At 42.8% G+C, this 23,408-nt stretch overlaps 1 protein-coding gene and 1 non-coding gene across 2 annotated transcripts in view; both read left to right on the plus strand.

The window, feature by feature from the left end:
• GFRAL (GDNF family receptor alpha like) overlaps window positions 1–23,408 on the plus strand; it is a 133,452-nt gene that overhangs the window by 14,366 nt on the left and 95,678 nt on the right. The window lies entirely within an intron of this gene.
• On the plus strand, window positions 21,052–21,154 carry LOC130363390 (U6 spliceosomal RNA). The gene has a single exon (XR_008891806.1). It is a non-coding gene; the product is annotated as a U6 spliceosomal RNA (small nuclear RNA).

Genomic DNA, 23,408 nt, shown 5'->3' on the forward strand with positions numbered 1-23,408 from the left:
AAGACCCCACCTTCCTTATTTCATCGTCCTCCTTATCATCTAGTTCAGATGATGAGCCACCAAGGCGGCAAACTCGCCGCCATGCAGTGCTGCAAACCTCCTCTGCCCTTGACCCTGTGCTCCATGCTAGTATGAGTCCCCCTGGCGCTCATACTAGTGAAGCCCCCCTGCCAAGGTCACTGGTACCTCGTACCGGAGAACTTGACTGGGCTAAGCCAGCGGACCACGAGCCCCTGATTCCTGAGTTTGTTGGCGACTCAGGAATCAAAATTAACATCACCGGGTTCACTGAAAAGGACTTTTTCGGTCATTTTTTCAGTTACAACTTTGTTAATTTGATGGTTACACAGACAAATCTGTATGCCCAACAGTTTGTCGCCGCTAACCCGGGCTCACTTTTAGCTAGACCCAGCGGCTGGACTCCAGTCGATGCAGCCGAAATGAGGACCTTTTGGGACCTCGTGCTGCATATGGGTATAGTTAAAAAACCCAGTGTCAGGCAATATTGGAGTGGGGATGTCTTTTACCAGACACCCCTCTACAGTAAGGCCATGGCACGTTCCCGGTTCGAGGCCATTCGGAGATGTTTGCATTATGCTGATAATGCAGCATGTCCCCCCCGAACTGATCCCGCGTATGACCGCCTGTATAAAATCAGGCCGGTCATCAATCACTTCGGGGCCAGATTTTGGGAGGCCTATGTCCCGGGGCGGGAGGTCTCTATTGATGAGTCTCTCGTCAGCTTCAAGGGGATCAGCTTCCGGAAATACATCCCTACCAAGCGAGCTCGATATGGCGTGAAGATGTATAAACTTTGTGAGAGTACCTCCGGGTACACTTGCAAGTTTATAGTGTATGAGGGATGAGATTCCCGTTTTGAACCCCCAGAATGTTCCCCCACTCTGGGTGTTAGTTGGAAAATTGTTTGGGGCCTTTTGCACCCATTGCTAGATAAAGGTTACCACCTTTACGTGGATAACTTTTATACTAGTATTCCTCTCTTTTCATCCCTCGCCACCAGATCCGCAGTCGCTTGTGGGACAGTACGGAAGAATCAAAGAGGCCGGGGTGAGTCTCATGCCTTTTCCCATGAGAACCTGTTGTTGGTCCGGTATAAGGACAAGAGGGATGTCCTTATGCTCCCCACTATTCATGGGAACGGCAGCACCCCTGTCCCTGTGCGAGGTACCGCGGGACCGCTCTTCAAGCCCGATTGTATTCTGTACTACAATCGGTATATGGGGGGAGTTGATCTTTCTGATCAAGTCCTCAAACGATATAATGCCATGCAGAAAACACGCGTATGGTATAAAAAGGTTGCGGTCTACATGGTGCAGGTTGCCATGTACAACTCTTTTATACTGTACCAGAACGCTGGCAACACAGGGACATACCTGCAGTTCCAAGAGGTAGTTCTAAAGGCCCTCATCTATGGTGACCGCCAAAGAGCGGGTCAGAGCACCTCTGGAACTTTAGGTCCCCGGATCGTCTCCGGCCAACACTTTCCAGGTGTGATCCCCAACACTGGAAGGTCGGGACGAACCCAGAAAAGATGCAGAGTGTGTCACAAGAAGGGGAGACGGAGGGACACCATCATTCAGTGTGACACTTGCCCTGATCATCCGGGCCTCTGCATAGGCTGCTTCAGGGAGTATCCCACTTCCATGGAGTACTAAATTTTCCATCCTTTGCTCTAAATTTCATTCACCAGAATTCAGCTCCAATGTACCAGTCCAGGGTACATTGTCTTCCAAATTTTATACCAAAATACCCTACCCCAAAAAAAACCAAACCCAAAACCTCTTTCCCAATGCCCCTCATAATATCTTTGTCCCCAAAAAAATGGGTCATGGGACACAGAGTCAACTGCATTGGAGGTTTGCAGTTGCCTCAAATGCGCAACGCTCTATCCCCACCTGAATGTGTTGCGCATTTGAGGTAACAGAATAGGGACGGCCCCACACATCCCCTTCCCAGAATGATGATTCAGAGTATAGGGTTTGGGGCGCGCATCATTTTTACTTTTGGCTGTACTCTGGGTCATCATTCTGGGAAAATAATTGGCATATCAGTAAAATTGCAATTTTCTTCCCCCCATAGTACACTTCATCCATTCCTGGAAAATAAATGAAGGGAACACCCGTCTGTTCCAAATCTCCACTTCACCCTATACACCTTCACATGTGGGTTTCCCTTTCTTGTATTTTCCTCTGAATGTATGTAACTGTTAGGTCCGTAACAAACATCCGCCTCAAATGCGAAGAATTTTCGCTGAGCTCTGTCGTATTTCCAGGCGACAATTCTGAGTCACATGTTAGTTGTTCCCAGAAAAATGAAGCAGAGCATAGGTTGAAAATTGCAATTTTCAAAAGCTACCCTTCATCCATTCCTGGAAAATAAATTTAGGAAACACCTGTGCGTTAAAAATGTCCTCTTTACCCCTATACCCATTCCTCAGGGTGGGTACTTTCTGTAGTGGTGTCACATGTGGGTGTTGCATTTTTGTATTTTCCTCGGAATGCATGTAACTGTCAGCTACTGATATGCCATAGGCCACAAATACAAAGTGACCTCTATGACTTCTGAGCCTTGTTGTGCGCCCGCCCAGCACGTTACCCTATATGTGGATGTATTTTTATAGTCAGGGGGAAAAGCCCTCCAAAATTTGTAACACAATTTCTCATATTACTCCTTGTGAAAATGTTAAAAATTAGGTAACCCCGGCATTTTACTGTAAAAAAAAACTCATTTTTCAATTCATGGCCCACTTTTCAAAAAACCTGTGAGATGTTATTTCCCACTGTACCCCTTGTTATGTTAATTGAGGGGTGTAGTTTCTAAAATGGTGTCACATGTGTGCTTTTCTTTGCTGTTATTGCACAATGGGGGCTTTATAAATGCACATGACCCCCGACTTCAATTACAACAAAATTTTCACTCCTTCTATTCTGAGCATTGTAGTGCATCCACAGAGCAATTTACATCCACATATGGGGTATTTTTTTTTCTCAGACAAAAAAATAAAATGTTTCACTTTTACGGACCACTGTTCAAAAAACCTGTGAGGTGTAAGTACTCACTGTAACACTGTTACGTTCCCCGAGGGGTCTAGTTTCCAAAATGTAATGCCATGTGTTTTTTTTTTTTTTCACTGTCCTGGCTTCCTAAATGCGGCATGCCCCCAGAGCAAAATTTGTGACTCCTCTTCTGAGACCTGTAGTGCGCCAGCAGAGCACTTTTCACCCCCATATGGGGTGTTTTCTGAATCGGGAGAAATTGGGCTTCAAATTTTGGGGGTTATTTTCTGCTTTAACCCTTTGTAAAAATGTAAAATTTTGGGAAAAATAATCATTTTCGGTAAAAAATTTTTTTTTTTACATATGCAAAAGTTGTGAAACCCCTGTAGGGTATTAAGGTTCACTTTACCCCTTGTTACATTCCCCAAGTGGTCTAGTTTCCAAAATATAATGCCATGTGTTCTTTTTTTTTGCTGACCAGGCACCATAGGGGCTTCCTAAATGCGGCATGCCCCCCGAGCAAAATTTGCTTCCAAAAAGCCAAATGTGACTACTCCTCTTCTGAGACCTGTAGTGCGCCAGTAGAGCACCTTTCACCACCATATGGGGTGATTTCTGAATCGGGAGAAATTGGGCTTCAAATTTTTGGGGGTATTTTCTGCTTTTACCCTTTGTAAAAATGTAAAATTTTTGGAAAAACAAGCATTTTCGGTAAAATTATTATATATTTTTTTACATATGCAAAAGTCGTGAAACCCATGTGGGGTATTAAGGTTCACTTTACCCCTTCTTACGTTCCCCAAGGGGTCTAGTTTCAAAAATCTAAGGCCATGTGGGTTTTTTTTGCTGTCCAGGCACCATAGGGGCTTCCTAAATGCGGCATGCCCCCCGAGCAAAATTTGCTTCCAAAAAGCCAAATGTGACTACTCCTCTTCTGAGACCTGTAGTGCACCAGGAGAGCACTTTTCACCACCATATAGGGTGTTTTCTGAATCGGGAGAAATTGGGCTTCAAATTTTGGGGGGTATTTTCTGCTTTAACCCTTTGTAAAAATGTAAAATTTTTGGGAAAACAAGCATTTTATGTACATTTTTTTTTTTTTTTTTTACATTTGCAAAAGTCATGAAACACCTGTGGGGTATTAAGGCTCACTTAATTCCTTGTTACGTTCCCCGGGGGGTCTAGTTTCCCAAATGGTATTCCATTTCATTTTTTTTTTGCTGTTTTGGCACCCTAGGGGCTTCCTAAAGGTGACATGCCCCCCAAAAACTATTTCAGAAAAATTTTCTCTCCAAAATCCCCTTGTCGCTCCTTCCCTCTACTGCACCCACCAAACACTTTACATAGACATATGAGGTATGTGCTTACTCGAGAGAAATTGGGCTACAAATACAAGTAAAAATTTTCTCCTTTTACCACTTGTAAAAATTCAAAAATTGGGTCTACAAGAACATGCGAGTGTAAAAAATGAAGATTTTGAATTTTCTCCTTCACTTTGCTGCTATTCCTGTGAAACACCTAAAGGGTTAAAACACTTACTGAATGTCATTTTGAATACTTTGGGGGTATAGTTTTTATAATGGGGTCATTTATGGGGTATTTCTAATATGAAGACCCTTCAAATCCACTTCAAAACTGAACTGGTCACTGAAAAATAGTGAGTTTGAAAATTTTGTGAAAAATTTCAAAATTGCTGCTCAACTTTATAGCTCTCTGATGTCTTCCAAAAATAAAAACACATCAATTTTATGATGCAAACATAAAGTAGACATATTGTATATGTGATCCCAAAAAAATTATTTTGAATATCCATTTTGCTTAGAAGCAGAGGGCTTCAAAGTTTAAAAAATGCAAAATTTTAATTTTTTTCATCAAATTTTGGGATTTTTCACCATGAAAGGGTGCAAGTTACCATAAAATGTTACCACTATGTTAAAGTAGAATATGTCGCGAAAAAACTATCTCGGAATCAGAATGATAAGTAAAAGCATCCCAGAGTTATTAATGTTTAAAGTGACAGTGGTCAGATGTTCAAAAAATGCTCTGGTCCTTAAGGTGAAAAAGGGCTCAGTCCTTGAGGGGTTAAACATTTGTTAGAAAAGTACTTGCAACTTAATACTGGCTCCTCTTACTCCTTATCAAAGTGGGGAGTGCTTCATGCAGTGTTATAAAGCGTTTTAATTGAAAAGATTGCAAACCATTGGGATTTGACGAACACTGGCAAAAAGTTTAGTTTCTGTGTTGGTGTGTGGGCTTGGTATGTCTTTCATATGAGGTTATACTGGTGAATGTCTCAATTTTAATATCAGTGTTGAGGGATAGCCAATGTCATTGTATACATCTAACACAGTAGTGTACCCATATCCCTGTATTGTATTATTCTAATTGTTATACATCCACACCGTCTATCTGGTGTAGGATTCTATTGTGGCACTTGTAGTCCGCTTCAGGCATCCTCCATTGTATGCATTTTTATGCTGGGGATCACCCCTAGCAACGGACTACAAGGGCAGAATCTGCTCCCTCAGTATAAATGCACAACCGCATTTGGGGTTGAGCACCTCCAGCCATTTGAGACCACGTTTATTGTTGTTTGCTTAAATGTTATACTTGGAGGTGTGTAAACTCCATAGTTAATGCGCCTTGAATATCTTCCAGGCATCATTAGGGTAGCACATGTGAGGCCATGCACCTATATTAGCCAACTCACGTGGGGCTTGCAGCTTGCCTCCCCCCTCCCATTGTATGTGTGCTCAGTCACGCTGGAGGGTACCTGGGAGCAGGCTGTGAGTCGACCGAATGCTGTCGTAATTGCCCACTGGCCCCTGTTTTAGTTATCACGCACAGGTAGGATTAGCGTTAGGTCCCACGCCATTTTGAGAAACCTTGGCGTTGGTGTTTGGGCTCTGGTATGTCCTTCATATGTCTCAATTTTAATATCAGTGTTGAGGGATAGCCAATGTCATTGTATACATCTAACACAGTAGTGCACCCATATTCCTGTATTGTATTATTCTAATTGTTACACATCCACACCGTCTATCTGGTGTAGGATTCTATTGTGGCACTTGTAGTCCGCTGCAGACATCCTCCATTGTATGCATTTTTATAGGGATTGCCCCTAGCAACGGACTACAAGGGCAGGATCTGCTCCCCCAGTATAAATGCACAACCTCACAGTTCACCTATACAGGGTGCTTCCAGCTGTTTCACCACTACAACTCCCAGCTTGCCCTTACATCTATTGGCTGTCAGGGCATGCTGGGAGTTTTAGTGGTGAAACAGCTGGAGGCACCCTGTGGTGAAAACAGCATCTGAGTTACGGCCGCGCAACCCGCTCCCCCAAACCCCGCAACCCGCTCCCCACTGCGCTGCCCCCACCCCAAAAAAGACATACCCGTAGTGTAGAGTGCATGACTTCAGCGGCAGCGCGTGTATGCAGGGAGGCGGGGCAGGCGTGTGAGCCAATGCACTCCTCTGTATTCTCTGTGATCTTTTTATCATGATGATTATATCTTGATATTTATGTTTATATTAATTCTATGTTTATAATTATATGAGCTCCATTTTTACATACTAATTTTAATCAATATCTTTAGGGAGACAGCCAGTTGTATATATTCTCTTAGCCTTATACGCTCCTCTGAACCATAACTTTTATGTATTTATCATGATTGTTCTTATACAATTATTAATACATGTATTAACTAATTTATGTATTAATTAATTTATGAAGGTTTAATTTTAATCATATCCTGTTACACATTGGTAGTTCAGCGTCCTGCCAGACAGCGCATCTATTTTCTTTTTAACCATGCATATATCCTCATTCTCCTTGTGCACTTACCCGTTTACTATATACTTGAGAGGCCGGAGTACGATCACACAATCTCCCTGCTGTGACCATCCCCCGTGCATTTACCACTACAGCCTGTATAATGTGGGTAACTTCTCCCACGTTGTGCAGGCAGGCGCAGGATGACAGCGCTCCTATTCTTCCCCCACTGGATATGCCGGCGCACGATTGCGCATCTAGCGCTCGGCATGCCGGTGACAGGAGTCCTGTTGTCACGATCCGTTCTGCAGGCGGGTGTGTGATGACAGCGCTCCTATTCCCACCCACACTGGCAATGCCAGCGCACGACCGCACAGTTACTGTGTGCGCATCAGCTTGCCGGTGTCAGGAGCCTTGTTGTCATAATCCACCTTCTTGCCCGTGATTGGCTGGCAGGGACGCGTCCCTGATGCCTGCTCCAGCCCTGTCAGCATCCTCCGCTGTGCAGCAGCAGGATGTTGACATCTGGAGACCGGATGTCAGCAGTAACATCGCTGTTATATTTTAATAAGCTAATTGTACAATTTTATTACAAGCTTGTGCTACATTCATTGTCCATTGACCTGATAATAAGTATGTTTGTCTATGCATATGTTATGGATGTTATATACTGAATTTCTCCTGTACATTGGATGTGATGTCATTGTTTGGCCCCGCCCCTTTTGTACACTGGTGCCAATTTTTACTGTATTTAAACCTCACCTGTACCTGTAGCATGCATACTGATCGGAGGAAGGGGGTAGCTCCCCCGAAAAGCGTCATCCCTGCATTTTATTGTTTTCTTTATGATTTAATAAACCATTCCGGTGTTTTCACAAATACCTCTGGTCTGGCATCCACGTTATTTTGGAACTAGTAGCGCCTTCGCAAGGGTCAAGTTTTCTCTCTCCGTATAAACAAAAATAGTGACTTTTAATTTTATTGGGGCTATATGCTTCTCATATTCTGAGGTCTGGAATTGTAGGGAGGGGGCTATGATTGTTTATAGGCCTCCATAAACCCAATTATGGAAGGTAATTTTAGCAAGTTGAGTATACACTGAGTTTCTCTATTTTAATAATAATAATTATTATTATTATTATTATTATTTCCTTTTTCATTTTCCTTTCCCTGTTTCCCACATGGTTTAAATTTCTATAGTGCTTAACAAACCATCATAGGTACTAGAAATGAGCGAATCGAACCTGACAAACCCAAATTCGTTTTGCATTTCATGAAATATTCGACTTGCAACGAATGTGAATATCGCCGCAGTTCTATCGCGTGAATTGCTTCATTAAACTCCATTTACTGCGGGCAAGGCTCCAGGGCATCTAAATTGGCGGATCCACATGTCAGTACATGGGGCAAGGAACACTGGGAAGGCGGGAAGGCAAGGTGGGAAGGGAAGCAGGTGGGATGACCCTGAATCACATGCAGGATGCAGCCTACCAGCAGCCAGTCACCCCTCTGATGTCACAGCCCTATATATATTTGGCAGCAATTTTGCGGCTCGTCATATCATTCATTAAACAGCATACAGATAGGACGAACATCGCTCTGTGTGTGTTACACAAAAAAGCTCATTCCAGCAAAGTTTCACATTCCAGTCACATCAGTGTTCTGGTGGACAGAGAGCAGGGCCTTTTTCACTGAAAAGGATTTTTACTGCAGCCATTAACTTCCCAGTCACTTTCTTCAGCAGTGTATTACAGAGAGGGCCAGATAGCTGTGTGTTGCCTCATACATTTCAACAAGCTGCCTCAACTTCTTAAACCTTAGCAGAGGAGGCAGGAAGAAACTTTCAGAGCAATTCTGTGTCTTTGTTCCACAACAAATCATCTGCTGGTATACTAGTCTGTAAACGGTATAATACCAAGCAGTCCATTCCTAATAGTCTTTGACAGAGTGCAATTTTGTGTTTACTAGACGGCTTTTTTGTGCTGCAGCACTGTTGTGTTCTGCTGGTGTTGTGCAAAAATATGTTTTTTTTTAAGCGTGCTGTGCCGCATTTTTCTGCCTTCAAAAGTGCATACCACATACGTACATATAAGTAGTGTACTATTTTGTACATGTGAATCCGTTAAGTGCCTACATACTGTGAAAGGACAGCCAAAAGTAATCACCGTCTGGGGCTTTACTAAAGTACGTTTTTTAAGCGCACTGTACCGTATTTTTCTGCCCTCATAAGTGCATACCACATACGCACATCTAAGTAGTGAACTATTTTGTACCTGTTAATCTGTCAAGGGCCTTGATAATGTGAAAGTCCAGGCCAAAGTAATCGCCAGCTGGTGTTTTTACTAAAATAAGCTTTTTTTTAAGCATACTGTACCGCATTTTTCTGCCGTCATAAGTGCAAACCACATACCTACATCTACAGCAGTGTACTATTTTGTACCTGTTAATCTGTCAAGGGCCTAGATACTGTGAAAGTGCAGGCAAAAGTAATCACTGGTTGGTGTTTTACTCCAATACGTTTTTTAAGTGTACTGTAGCACATTTTCTGCCCTTATAAGTGCATACCACATACCTAAATCTAAGCAGTGTCCTATTTTAAACCTGTTAATCTGTCAAGGGACTAGATAATGTGAAAGTCCAGGCAAAACTACTCACTGGCATATGTTTTTACTCAGATACTTTTTAAAGTGTACTTAGCACATTTTTCTGCTCTCATAAGTGCACACCACATACCTACATCTAATTAGTGTACTATTTTGTACCTGTTAATCTGTCAAGGGCCTACATACTGTGAAAGGACAGCCAAAAGTAATCACCAGCTGGTGTTTTACTAAAATAGGTTATTTTAAGCGTGCTGTACCACATTTTTCTGCCCTCATAAGTACATACCACATACCTAAATTTAAGTGGTGTACTATTTTGTGCCTGTTAATCTGTCAAGGGCCTGCATACTGTGAAAGGACAGCCAAAAGTAATCACTGGCTGGTGCTTTACTCCAATACGTTTATTAAGTGTACAGTAGGGCATTTTTTCTGCCCTCATAAGTGCATACCACATACCTACGTCTAAGTAGTGTACTATTTTAAACCTGTTAATCTGTCAAGGGCCTAGATACTGTGAAAGTCCAGGCAAAAGTACTCACCGGCTTGTGTTTTTACTCAGGTACTTTTTTGAGTGTACTGTAGCCCATTTTTCTGCCCTCATAAGTGCATACCATATACCTACATCTAAGTAGTGTACTATTTTGTACCTGTTAATCTGTCAAGGGTCTAGATACTGTGAAATTCCAGGAAAAAGTACAAATCTGCTGCTGTTCTAAATGTATACTGTTTTAAGCGTAGTGAAGCGCATTGTACTCCCTCATATATACACTAAGTATGTCAGGCAGAGAAGTGCCAGGGCATGCACAGAGGAGTGGCAGAGGCCTAAATTCATCAGGCAGAGGTTGCAGCAGACTAGGGGCGAGTGGCAGCAGGAATCGCAGTGAGAGGCCTTAGCTCCCGGTTTCAGCTAGCGGTCGTGTCTCGTCCAGCAACTCATCTGCCGTATTCGATTGGTTAACACAGTCATCCACTTCATCACAGGTGACATCTGATACCTCCCGTCGACAGTCGGTGGGTTTCTCAGACACAATCCGCAGTTGGCATGGCCCGGGAGCAGTGTCTGTCCTCCCATTGCCTCTGTCCTATGCTGTCCTATGCCCTACAGAAGTATGAATGTGCTCCACTGCTGGTTGCTGGTGCTGCAGTCCCTTTTCAAGAAGTAAACTCTGCATCTTACAGAGAACTGATGGCGTGTGCTGAGCCGAGGTGGAGAGTGCCAAGCCGTCATTTCTTTGCAAATAAGGCAGTACCACCCCGGCACAATTTTGTGGAAGAGAAGGTGGGCCAGTCCTTGAGCCTGTCGGTGTGTACCAAAGAGCACGGCAGCGCTGCTAACAGATATATGATTTTAATTGCACTTATATCCACTGGCATACAAGAAATTAAGTGAGAGGCAGTGCACACTGCAATTGCAACTGCCTTCCATATCAGCACTAAAAGCCTTAATCAGCACTAGACTAGTATTGAACATCCTCTCCCGAATAGAACAGTTGTGTACAATACTGGAAAGGATAATGGATTACATCCAGCGGAATTAGTTGTGGTTTTAATAATTCCTCCATTTGTTAAGTTATAATTAATTAATAAAGTAAAGTTTTACAAGAGCAGGGATTAGGAGGATTCTAGTGCCTTCGGGTCACTTTCAGTACTCCTGATGCTGCTGCTGCCACCTCCAGGCTGTCTCATTCAGCCACTATATGGTCTCTTCTCATGCTTCAGTCAACTCCAGGCTGTGCCACTCAGCCACTATATGGTCTCCTCATGCTTTAGCCAAATCCAGGTTGTGCCATTCGGACACTATATGGTCTCCCCATGCTGCCACAAACTCCAGGCAGTAATTCAGCCACTATATGGTCTCCTCATACTGATGCCACCTCCAGGCTGTCTCATTCAGCCACTATATGGTCTCTTCTCATGCTTCAATCAACTCCAGGCTGTGCCACTCAGCCACTATATGGTCTCCTCATGCTTTAGCCAAATCCAGGTTGTGCCATTCGGACACTATATGGTCTCCTCATGCTGCCGCAAACTCCAGGCAGTAATTCAGCCACTATATGGTCTCCTCATACTGATGCCACCTGCAGGCTGTCTCATTCAGCCACCAAATGGTCTCCTCATTCCTCGTCAGCCACCTCCAGGCTGTGCTTTCAGCCATTATATTTTCTCTTTATGATACCACAAACTCCAGGCTGTGCCATTCAGGCACTATATGGTCTCCTCATGCTTCAGCCAAATCCAGGCTGTGCCATTCAGACACTATATGGTCTCCCCATGCTGCCACAAACTCCAGGCAGACATTCGGTCACTATATGGTCTCCTCCTTCTTATCACGCGCTGCCCTCCGGCCGCAAACTCCGTCTGTGAGCGCAGTTTCCCGGGGTCCCCGTCTGTCGGCGGGGCTGGGATTTGCATCGCGGGACGCGCCCGCATGCGAATCCCAACCCATCACTTACCCCGCTCTGCTGCTTCTGGCCCTAAGTTCCGCCGTGCTCGTCCCCGTCTCCTAGGGCACGCGTGCGACGGAGCTCTGTAATTTAAAGGGCCAGTGTGCTCTTAATTAGTATGTACACCTGACAACACATCAGTTCCTGCACCTCCCACACCTCCTTGCCGGATCTTCAGTGCCTATTGCCTGAGAGAAAGTGTACCCTATTGCCTGTTTGCCATACCCATGTACCCAGACCTTCCTGCTACGTTTTTAACTACGAACCTCTGCCGCCTGTCCTGACCTTCTGCTATGTTGACTACGCCTCTGTCTCTGTCCTGTAATTCACCTTGCCCGGTTACCTGTGTGGTCGAGCCGTTTTGGGTCATCGACCTGGGTGTCGCCTGCCGCAGCAAATCCATCCTGCTTTTCAGCGGGCTCTGGTGAAGACCAGCGGCACCTTTAGACTCCGCTCCCCGAAACGGTCCGAGTCTTCAGCCACACAGGTAGAGGATCCACTACCTTCTCCATGATATCCGAATCCAGGTACGTGACAGTACTGATGCCACCTCCAGGTTCTGTAATTGTGCTACCATGTGACATGTGACTCCTTGTTAGATTTGGTTCTTTGTACCCACACGCCCGGGGCCCGGGACACTAAAACTTGGGAGTTAAAAGCTAAACTTCAAAATCCTCAATTTTAATTTAAAAATCTTAAAATTCTATTTAAAATTCTTAAATTTCAATGGTCTCCTCATGCTACAGCCAACCCCAGGCTGTGTCATTCAGGCAATATATGGTTTACTGATGCTGCTGGGCCTTGGTCTGGGAATAAAAATTTTGTTATGGTAGCACTAGCTACCCAAAATCTTCAGTTTAAATTTCAGAATTCATCTTTTAATCTTAGGGATTGTGAAGCCCTAGTGTCTACCCATGCTACTGCGAACTCCAGACTTTGCCATTCAGACACTATATGGTCTCCTCATGCTTCAGCCAACTCTAGGCTGTGCCATTCAGCCAATATATGGTTTACTGATGCTTCTGGGCCTGGACCTGGCCCTAAAATTGTTATGGTAGCATTAGTTACCCTAAATCTTGGATTTAAATTAAAAAATTTATCTTTTAATCTTAAGGATTGTGAAGCCCTAGTGCCTACTCATGCTGCTGCCAACTCCAGGCTGTGCCATTCAGACACTATATGGTCTCTTCATGCTTCAGCCAACTCCAGGCTGTCTCATTCAGCCAATATATAGTTTACTGATGCTGCTGGGCCTGGGTCTGGGCCTAAAAATGTGGTTATGGTAGCACTAGCTACCCAAAATCTTAAATTTAAATTTCAGAATTCGTCTTTAATCTTAGGGATTTTGAAGCCCTTGTGTCTACTCATGCTGCTGCCAACTCCAGGCTGCACCATTCAGCCAATATATGGTTTAGTGATGCTGCTGGACCTGGGTCTGGCACAAAAAATGTTGTCATGGTAGCACTAGCTACCCTAAATCTTGAATTTAAATTTCAAAATTAATCTTTTAATCTTAGGGATTAATCTTAGGGACTCATGCTTCTGCCTACTCCAGTCTGTGCCATTCAGACACTATATGGTCTCCTCATGCTTAAGCCAACTCCAGGCTGTGTTGTTCAGCCAATATATGGTTTACTGATGCTGCTGGGCCTGGGAATAAAATTTTTGTTATGGTAGCACTAGCTACCCCAAATTAAGTTTAAATTTCAAAATTCATCTATTAATCTTAGGGATTATGAACTCCTATTGTCTACTCATGCTGCTGCCAACTCCAGACTGTGTCATTCAGGCAATATATGGTTCACTGATGCTGCTGGCCTGGGTCTGGGCCGCCTAAATATTTTGTTATGGTAGCACTAGCTATCATAAATGTTCAATTTAGATTTCAGAATTTATCTTTTAATCTTAGGGATTGTGAAGCCCTTGTGTCTACTCATGCTGCTGCCAGCTCCAGGCTGTGTCATTCAGCCATTATATGGTCTCCTCATGCTGCCAACAACCCCACACTGTGTCAGTCAGCCACTATATGTTCTCCTCATGCTGCCAAAGCCTTCACGCTGTGTCATTCAGCCACTATATGGTCTCCTCGTGCTGCCAACACCTCCACGCTGTGTCATTCAGCCACTATATGGTCTCCTCATGCTGTCAACACCTCCAATCTCTGTCATTGTGCCGCTCTGCGGCAGGGATTCTAGAAGCGATGCCTGTAATCTGCATGTCACTCTGAATAACAGTATTATTTCACTACCCCAGCACACTCCATATGCGTGTTAGAACAAAGCAAAGTGTTATGCACCCCTATTGAGGCTCTCTGTAGTACAGAAATAACCTTTTTAATATAGATTTGCCGCAAATAAATTCGGATCAAACTAACTTTTTCAAAAAATTCAGCAAATCAGCCGAATCAAATTTTTCAAAAGTTCGCTCATCTCTAGATGGTACATAGAGACCAGGGCAATTTGAGTGATGACTATCTAGGGCAAAGTAAAATATTTTGCATTTGTTAGGAGGTATCTCTTTATACGTAACATATGTGGATAATTCCCAATTCTACACCTCCATATTTTCCTACATCTATTTTTGGTGTGTTTATTGCTGTGTGTTTTACATAAGCAACTTGCAGTTTTTTGCTGACAATTTCAATAAGAAGAATATGTGCAACGATAACTCAACAACATTTTACAAGGGTTTATTTGTCATAATATGACTATTCTTCCTTCAGTTTGAATTTTAATCATTGTATTTATTTTCCTGGTTAATAAATGAAACGTAAACTTTAAAATAGCAATAAATAGCTTCATGAAAGAGTTGGAATTTTTTTTATTGTTGCCTGTTAGACAGTGATAAGGAACAACATAGTTATAGGAAATGCCATTTGGGCTTTTTTAAGTAAATTGCATCGGGAATTTCTGTTTAAATTGGTTTGTTTTTATCTTTTATCACCATTATCTTCATATTCTGAATGAAGATTAAATATGAATAAATCATTCATATTTGGACATTTTGATTTAAAATTATTTTTATTTGCCAGAAACATTCTAGCCTTAAAAAGGTTCTTAAGTAAAAATCCAACTAAATGTATTTATCATTTTATTCAACCCCTTAAGGACTGGGCCATTTTTGCACTTTTGTTTCTTCCTCCTTACCTTCTAAAAATCATAACACTTTCAATTATCCACCTGCAGACCCATATGAGGTTTATTTTTTTTTTGCATCACCAATTGTACTTTGTAATGGCATCAATCATTTCACCACAATATCTACAGCAAAACCATAAAAAATATATATATATATTTGGGGGGCAAAGTAAAAAAATAAAAAACACCATTTTGTAAATTTTGGGGGCTTCCGATTCAACGCAGTGCACTTTTCAGTAAAAATGACATGTTATATTTATTATGTAGGTCCATACGGTAGCAATGATACCTAATTTATATAGGTTTTATTTTAATTCACTACTTAACCTGTTAAGGACGCAGGGCGTATCCATACGCCCTGCATCCCGAGTCCTTAAGGACGCAGGGCGTATGGATACACCCGTGGGAATTCCGGTCCCCGCCGCTAGCCGGTTGGGGACTGAATCCGGATGCCTACTGAAATCATTCAGTAGGCACCCCGGCACATCGCCCAGGGGGGTCCTGAGACCCCCCCATGTCGGCGATCGGAGAAAATCACATGTCAATTCAGACATGCGATTTTCTCCAATTCCGGGCTGATCGGGTCTCTGGTGACCCGATCACCCGGAAAATAGGGATGATCGGAGTTGTCAGTGACAGCCCCGATCAGCCTAAGGGATAGGAGTGAGGTTGTAGTGCTGCGATCACCTCCTATCCCCTACCATTAGTCAGAACTGAGCTCTGACCAATGGCAGTGCAGGACAGGGGGTTGCCATGGAAACCCCCCATTCTGCCCACCCCTGGATGTCGAGGGGATTGTGGGAAGAAGATGGAGGCCGTTACCTGCTGGAGAAGATGTCTGGGAACCCCGGATCTTCGCTGGAGACTGCTGGATACTGGATCAGGTAGGGAAGCGACGGTGGGGGGGGGGGGGAATTGAAAGTGAAAGTAAAATGATCTTTACTGTGGCAACCACTAGGAAGGCCAAACTGCAACTCCCAGCATGCCCATACAGCCAAAGGTTGTCTGGGCATGCTGGGAGTTGAAGTTTTGCAACATCTGGAGGGTCACAGTTTGGAGACCACTGTTACAGTGGTGCCCAAACGGTAGCCCTCCAGATGTTGCCAAACTACAACTCTCAGCATGCCTGGACTGCCCAGGCATGCTGAGAGTTGTAGTTCTGTAACATCTGTCCCCTCAGACTTAGCAATTTTCATGAATTTTTTGAAAATTGCTGCTCTACTTTGAAGCCCTCTAATTTTTTCAAAAAGCAAAAATATGTCCATTTTATGATGCCAACATAAAGTGGACATATTGTATTCATGAATAAAAATAACATTTTTTGTGAATATCCATTTTCCTTACAAGTAGAGAGCTTCAAAGTTAGAAAAAATGCAAAATTTTCTAAATTTTCATGAAATTTGGGGATTTTTCACCAAAAAAGGATGCAAGTAACGCCGAAAATTTACCACCAAAATAAAGTAGAATATGTCACGAAAAAATAAATCTCAGAATCAGAATATTCGGTAAAAGTGTTTTCGCATTATTCATTCGTAAAGTAACGATGGTCAGAATTGCGAAAAAGGGCTCAGTCCTTAAGGTGAAAAAGGGCTGCGTGCTTAAGGGGTTAAAAAAATATATAACTACATGCACCAAAATCAGTATGTTTAAAATTGTCATCTTCTGACCCCTATAACTTTTTTATTTTTCCGCATACGGGGATGTATGAAGGCTAATTTTTTGTGCCATCATTTCATTTTTTTATTTATACCATTTTTGTTTTGATGGAACTTTTTGATCGCTTCTATATATTTTTTTATGATATACAAAATGACCAAAAATACACAATTTTGGACTCCGGAATTTTATTACGTATACGCCATTGACCGTGCAGTTTAATTTACATTATATTTTTATAGTTTGCACATTTACACACGCGGCAATACCACATAAGTTTATTTATATTTACATATTTTTTTATGGGAAAAGGGGGGTGATTCAAACCTTTATTGGGGAATAATAATTAGGGATTACATTTATTAACTTTTTCTTTTACAATTTTTACACAATTTTTTTTTTTGTCCCTAGAGGGGACTATTATATGCAATTTTCTGATTGCATATACTGTTCAGTGCTATGCCATAGCAGAGTATTGATCAGTGTTATCGGCACTCTGCTGCTCCAGCCTGGATTTCAGGCATGGAGCAGCAGAGCGCTGATTGGACAGAGATGGAGGCAGGTAGGGAAGCTCCCCCATCCTCTCAGCTGTTCAGAATGCCACAATTTCACAGCGGCGATCCTGAAAGGCCCTACTGAGCTGCCAGGAGCGTTTTACGTTCGTTTTAGACGTGGCTATCAAGTGGGACTAGGGTGGGACAGGTACACCCTTGGTCGTTAAAGGAGCACAGCTATAATGCCCCCTCCGATAGGCTTGCATTGAGGAAGCAGAGCGTGACGTCACACGGGGCGGAGCTGTTACATCACAATACTCTGGCCCTGTCATCTTGATTCATCAGACCTGGAGCGATGTTTGCTCCGGAGACTGATGATAGCGGGGTGCTGCATGAAAGAATGTGGTAGTCCCCAGCGGCGGGACCCCCGCGATCAGGCATCTTAACCCCTATCCTTTGGATAGGGGATAAGATGTCTTAGGGCCTGAGTACCCCTTTAAGGTGTTAATAAAAGAGAACCTGTCAGCAGATTTTAACAAATATAATGCATAGCAACGAGTTCTATATAGTAAATTCTTCTTCCTCACCATTCCCGGGAGACATTCCTGCCTGCAGGGATGGTAAGGATATGAACTTACAAAGTAATTACATATACACAAAAGTGGGAAGCTCAGCCAACCTGTAAATCGGGGTGCTATTAGATGCCTAAATACAAAACATAAAAAGAAAAGAAAACAGAAAAGCACCATGAACAATGTTCACCCAAATATATTGAAAAAAATATTCCAAAATTTATTAACCCCTTAAGGATGGATCAATTTTTTATCAGGCTCTTTTTTTTTTTATTTGACATGTATCTCTATAAATGGTAATGACTTCAGAATGCTTTTTCTGAGCAGAGTGATTCTGAGATAGCTTTTTTCGTGACATATTGTACTTTATATAAGTGGTGCATTTTTGTTGACACATGCAGCATTTTTTGGGGAAAAACTCCAAAACATTGTGAAAAACTGGAAAATTTCTGGCTTTTTATTTTTTTGTGGTGTACACTGCGGTAAAAGTGATGTTATATTTATTCTGTGGATCAGTACGATTATGGTGATACCCATTTTATATCGCTTTCTATGTTCTTTTCCCTTTTCTGAGCAAAATTCCATTTCTGCCATTCATTTTCCAACAGCTGTAACTTTTTTATTTTTTGTCCGACACCATTGTGTAAGGGCTTATTTTTTGCAGGATGAGCTGTACTTTTTTATTGGTATCATTTTTGAGATGCGTGTTACATTTTTATCTTATTTATTCCGCTATTTGTACCAAAATTGGAAAATGTTGCACTTTTTTTTTTAGAGCTTTTTTTTCTTTTTACAATGTTCACCGTGCGGGATAATTTACATTATAGTTTTATAGTACTTGTCATTACGGACATGGCAATACCTATTATGTATATGATTTGTGTTTTTAATCTTTTTTGGTGATAATACAGGCTTTTATTGGGAAAGGGACACTTTTTAAAAAAATGTTTACACTTCATACTTTTATTGAAGAACTTTTTTGTTTATTTTTTACACTTTTTACAGGTTATACTATGCTGCAATACATTTGTACTGCAGCACAGTATGACCCGATCAGCTGCACACTGTACAGCCTGTGCCATCCAGCCTCTTGCTGGATCTCACAGGATTCCGTGGCAGGCAGACAGGAGGTCATGAGCTGACCTCCTGCTGCCATAGCAACCGACGGCGACCCACGATCGTATCGTGGCGCCACTGTTGGTGAACAGGGGTAGTGCGCTCCCCCTGTCAACACCATAGATGCCGTGATCAGGATTGATCACGGCATCTATTGGGTTAATGCTGCTGGGACTGGCGTGATCGCGGCTTCGGCAGCTGCGGCAGGACTCCACCTGTGATTGACAGCCGGTTCCCGCTGCCGATCTCCTGCACTGCCTGCGGCAGTGCCAGAGAACGCTAGGACGTATGCATACGTCCCAGAGCGCGAACGTGTTTAGTGCTGGGATGTATGTATATAGCGGGAAGGGATTAAAGGAGTACTCCAAGGGAAAAATTTCATATCAACTGGTGCCAGAAAGTTAAACATATTTGTAAATAACTTCTATAAAAAAAATCTTAATCTGTGCTTGCTATGGCAGCACATGTACTAAAATTGGGATGAAAATAATAGAGTTCCCAGTCCTCAAGTACCTCAGCCAAAAAAGGTTGTACATTGGATAGTTGGAAAAATACATACATTTTAAAAGAAATAGAATTAATATCTCATATACATAACGTTTCTCACAGGGCCTATGTGATATAGCATAAAATGTACATAGAATCTATATATAAAATGAAAACCTGTAAGGTACAATAAAGAAATGTCCAGTGTGTGCATGGAAGGACACTCCTGAATAGATATGTGTGACTGCAATATAACTGCAGTTCACATTCAATAGCAGTTCATATTCAATAATCAGGTATCTGATCAACTGGTGGTCCATGTAACGCTCACCGCTCCTTGTATGACCGCCGTCCACCATTCCTTGTAGAGGTTCCACTAATGCATGCAAAGATTGCCGGTATACAGTAGAAGTTCATGCATCTCCTCAAGAACAACATCCAGCCAAGGTGCTTCAGACTGGGCTCACGTAGTCAGACCGGGCAGGTGTAGATGGTAAGTAAAGGCAGTGTCTGACATCACTCAGTCAGCTGTTTCGGCTGTGGCTGTTTCGGCTGTGGCTGTAGAAGCGCTGGAGGCAAACAGTGGTATGTGGAATAGTACCTGGCAGGGTACACAGATGAAGGCACACAATGGCATGTAGAATAGTACCTGGCAGGGTACACAGATGGAAGTGGCTGGAGAAGCAAATGACTGAGGCGGCAGAGTGTTCAGAGCGGCAGGACTTTCAATCCAATAGCAGTCAGGCAATATGGAAAATAGCAATCCAGGTAATAAGTTTTGGGGCATGGACAGGTGAGTACTAGCCCGTTCCTCTGTGGCTTAAGAATTCTGAGTTCTTAAGCCACTGAGAAAGGGGCTAGTACACATTTGTCCATGCCCCGAAATGCGTTTGGCCTATTTGTTCTGTCTGAACAAGGTTCTAAGGAAGGGCTTTTATCTGGTGCTAAGTAAGGACTTTTATCTGGAAGTATTACCTGGATTGCTATTTTCCATATTGTCTGATGGCTACTGTATTCAATGTCATGCCGCTCTGAACACTCTGCCGCCTCTAGCCACTTCCATCTGTGTACCCTGCCAGGTACTATTCTACATATCATTGTATGCCTTCATCTGTGTACCCTGCCAGGTCCTATTCCACATACCACTGTGTGCCTCCAGCGCTTCTAAACACTAGCACTGGCCACAGCCGAAACAGCTGACTGATTGACGTCAGATGCCGCTTTTACTTACCATCTACATGCGTCTTATCTTAAGCACCGTGGCGGGACATTGCTCTTGCAGAGATGCATGAACTTCTACTGTATACCAGCAATCTTTGCATGAATTAGTGGAACCTCTACAAGGAGAGGTGGACGGAGTTCATACAAGGAGCAGTGAGCGATACATGGTACCACCAGTTAATCAGATACCGGATTATTGAATATGAACTGCTATGGAATGTGAACTGGGTTTATATTGCAGTCACACATATCTATTCAGGAGTGTCCTTCCATGCACACAGGACATTTTTTTCTTGTATCTTAAAGGTTTCCATTTTATATATAGATTGTCCATCTAATTCGATGTACATTTTATGCTATGTCTATGTAAATTTTATGTATGAGTTATTATTTTTATTTCTATTAAAATGTATGTATCCATTGTATAACCTTTTTTGGCTGAGGTACTTGAGGTACTATTATTTTACTTTCCATTACTGTTTTACCTCAGGGTACAGGTGTACCAAGTTAACCTCGTACCATTTTTGTTGTGAACTGTCCATTCTTGTTGATAAAATTGGAATGCTACAGAGAAGACTAGCATGGCCCCTGAACAAGGATGACACGCAAATTTGTTAAACATTCCATATTTTTATTACCTTCTCTGCCAAAGAGATTAAATAAATCCTAGCCCATTCTCATGGCTTTTCTAGATGTGTTCGCATTCAAGAAAACTCCTTCAAGCTACTAACTAGGTGGTACCACACCCCTGACTGGTTGTATCACCTTAATCTTTTAGGTAATAACTTCTGTTGGCGATGTGATGCTGATACTGGTACTCTTAACCATATCTGGCTCAATTGTCCCAAATTTAAACCTATTTGGATTGAAGTTCTGTCAATTGTTAAACTGTCACTAAACAGAAGATTCCCCTGTCTGCTCCCCTTCTCTTGCTTTGGGCGAATAAACTCCCACTTTTGCCCAAAAAAATCTTATTTAGCAACATCTATGCTGACTGCCGCAAAACTCCTAATACCTGTCAATTGGAGATCTACGGAACCTCCCACAATCTTCAGTTGGTTGGACAAAACTAGATAATACTTGTAGAATGGAGGAGTTGGCGAGCTGGAAATTGAGAAATCATGACATCTTTCTCAACATTTGGGCTCCTTGGAAAACATACTGCTCAACTAATTCTGTCACATTTCCTTCAGATTAACCCCCTACTTTATCTTCATTGGCCTCTCCCCATATTGATAATCTCTCACACCCCCACAGCCCTCTGACCTACCTAACTATCTCGGCCTATCTCCCGGGGGATTAACTGCAACCTCCCTCTTGCCATACTACATTTTGCTATTGACTTGCTTCCTTTCAGCCCATGGATGTTATGCTCCTTTTTGTGTATATTTTGTTTGTCACACCCTGATTCAATTCTGCATTTAAATACCTTATAGCTACCATCATTCATATTGCCCGGTCTGGATATAGTGTGGTCCCTCTCTTCCTTATTGTTGACTAGAGTTGCACCTGCTCGTAGACTTTGTTTGATATGTTCTCTGATCTACACCCCCCTCTGTCCCTCCCTCCTTCTTCCACCTGCTTCTTATACTCCTTTCTCTTTCTTTCCTCTTGTCTTCCCCCTTCCTCTCCCTTTTTTCCCCTTATCCCCCTCCCTTACCATTTCTCCCCTTCTCCTTTCTCTCTTCCCTAACTCTTTCTTTATCGTATGGAACCACTTTCTTCCCACTCTTCCTTTTAAAAACTTGCATTGTATGTACCTTATTGATTGTTTTTGATAAGTTAGTATTGTGGTCTGGAATAAATATAAAATCTTAATCCTTTCAGGACTTATCAGCTGCCGTATACTACAGAGAAAGTTGAGTTGGTCTTTTCAGTCTGACCACAGTGCTCTCTACTGACACCTTTGTCCATGTCAGGAACTGCCCAGAGTAGGAGCTAATCCCCATAGCAAACTTCTCCTGCTCTAGACAGTTCCTGAAATGGACAGAGGAGTCAGCAGAGAGCACTGTGGTCAGACTGAAAAGAACAACTCAACTTCCTCTGTAGCATACAGCAGCTGATAAATACTGGAAGATGTAAGATTATTTAATAGAAGTCATTTACAAATCTGTTTAACTTTCTGGCACCAGTCGATTTAATTTTTTTTTTCCATTGGAGCAGCCTTTTAAAGCAGCACATTCAGATGGGCAAAAATGTACACTGCTCAAAAAAATAAAGGGAACACAAACAACACAATGTAACTTCAAGTCAATCACACTTCTGTGAAGTCACACTGTCCACTCAGGAAGCAACACTGATTGTCAATCATTTTCATATGCTGTTGTGCAAATGGAACAGACAACTGGTGGAAATTATGGGCAATTAGCAAGACACTCCCAATGAAGGAGTGGTTATGCAGGTGGTGAAAACAGACCACTTCTCAGTTCCTAAGCTTTCTGGCTGATGTTTTGGTCACTTTTGAATGGTCTACAACCCGCACAAGTGGCTCAAGTAGTGCAGCTCATCCAGGATGGCACATCAATATGAGCTGTGGCAAAAAGGTTTGCTGTGTCAGCATAGTGTCCAGAGCATGGAGGCGCTACCAGGAGACCAGTGCATCAGGAGACATGGAGGAGGCCGTAGAAGGGCAACAACCCAGCAGCAGGACGCAACCTCCACCTTTGTGCAAGGAGGAGCAGGAGGAGCACTGCCAGAGCCCTGCAAAGGGACCTCCAGCAGGCCACAAATGTGCATGTGTCCACTCAAATGGTCAGAAACAGACTTCATGAGGGTAGTATGAGGGTCCAACGTCCACAGGTGGGGGTTGTGCTTACAGCCCAACACTGTGCAGGACGTTTGGCATTTGCCAGAGAACACCAAGATTGGCAAATTCGCTACTGGCGCC

The sequence above is a fragment of the Hyla sarda genome, chromosome 3, assembly GCF_029499605.1.
Source record: "Hyla sarda isolate aHylSar1 chromosome 3, aHylSar1.hap1, whole genome shotgun sequence".
NCBI lineage: Eukaryota > Metazoa > Chordata > Amphibia > Anura > Hylidae > Hyla > Hyla sarda.